We start from the raw sequence: 1,851 nt of genomic DNA, 5'->3' as shown, positions 1-1,851 counted from the left end.
GTGTGTGTGTGTGTGTGTGTGTGTGTGTGTGTGTGTGCTGGGGGCAGGGATGATGCCCAAATGATCATCAGTCTCAAGGCCACCCTTCTGCTTCTCTTGGCCACCTGGCTTTCCTGCTGTAAGACTGATCAGGAGATCCATGATTTCACCCTGGGGACCCCAGGGAAGATCGAGAAAGGAGGAGGACATATGAAAGGAGTTTTACAGCATGGGGTACCCTGGCTGCGGCCAGTTTAGTTGAAACGTAGATCGTGGCCAAGCAGAAACATTTTCCAGTGAACCAGCAGAGGGAGCTTAGAGTGGAAGCCAGCAGCCTCTGAAGACCTCAGACCAGAACATTAGCAATTCTGATTCCAGCTGTTCCTCTCTGGTTTTAACACCAAATAAATAGCAAAGGACCCCTCTGAGAAGTTGCAGGTGGATTTTTGCTCCTTGGCTGCCCAGAAGTACCGCTCCACTTTGGGGTGGCTTCCCAGGAGGATACAGGGCAACCTTGAGGAGAGCAGCCTGCCTCCCTGCTCCATGCTGCTGAGTCCCACCCAAGTTGGAATGTGTGGAAGGATGGGGAGTGGGAGCTGCTGTCTCCACCCTGGAGGGAACTGGCTGCAAGACCAGGCACGGAGGGACATGGTGCCATCTCTGGAAGGAGGCTGTTTTCCAGGACCAATTTGAACAGAGCCAGGAAGGGGAGGTCCAGCCCCACACTGGAGCAACAACAACTTAAATAACTATATGGACTTTCTGGCCAGTAAGAGTGGGTCAGTGCAGGGACAAGCTCGGAAAACTTTATGGGAGAGATGTGTTTTATTATTACACTTTTTCCTTTTTAGTTGAAATGTACTATACACATCATAAAATATATTGAATGCACAGATCTTTTGGGCACAGTTTGATGGTGTTTTACTTATGTGTGTGCCCATGTGACACCATCCAGTCAAGATACTGAATATTTCTAGCACTCAAGGTTTTCTTAATGCCCCTTTCCACTCAGTACCTACCCTCCTATAATAATGACTATTTTGACTTCTATTACCACTGATATATTTTGCCAGTTGTTGAATGCATGCAGTATGTTTACTTCTGTGTTTGGATTTTTTTTTTAACCCAATATGACATCAGTGTGATTTGTCCATGTTGCTTTGGGTACAAATAATTTATTCAGTATTTTATTCAATACAATAATTTATTCTTTGTTAATGACGAGTGGTATTCCATTGCATGAATATACCACGATTGCTTATCCATTCTTCTAATGATGGATGTTTCTGTGCTTATCATTTTTTGACTATTATAAATAAAGTTCTATGAATGTACATCCTTGTGCAAGTCTTTGTGTGGGCATATGTACTCATTTCTGTTGGGTATATATAGAGAACTGGGATTGCTGCTTATAGGGTAGGTTTGTGTCTAACTTTAGCCAATACTAACAGTTTTGTAAAGTGTTGGACCAATTCACACTCCTGCCAGCCGTGAGGGCAGTTTTACTGAAAAGACTTTAAACCAAAATTGTCACAGCCACACCCCTAGCCTGACTCTCCACTGTTTTTCTGATTCTCCTGCAGGCTCCACTTAGGCCAACATCCGCCCTGGTCATGAGTAGGGTCATGACTAGAGAATTATCTGAACAGGATTCAGGAATACAGTGAGTTCAAGATCAGGGTCAGCCTTGGTCAGGGTTAGAGATCACCTGATGACCAAGGAGAGAGAAACACCATCTTCTGATGCAGACACTCATCAGCCTTTTGGCAGACATTTGCTGCTCTTCTCTTGCTGTGATGAGAGTAACCAGAATGCTGGTGGCTGTGGGTGACAATACTGAGCTTCTGGCATGGACCACTAGTCTTCATTATA

The sequence above is a fragment of the Capricornis sumatraensis genome, chromosome 1 (assembly GCF_032405125.1).
Source record: "Capricornis sumatraensis isolate serow.1 chromosome 1, serow.2, whole genome shotgun sequence".
NCBI classification, from domain to species: Eukaryota; Metazoa; Chordata; class Mammalia; order Artiodactyla; family Bovidae; genus Capricornis; species Capricornis sumatraensis.
Note: the sequence above shows the minus strand (reverse complement) of the source record.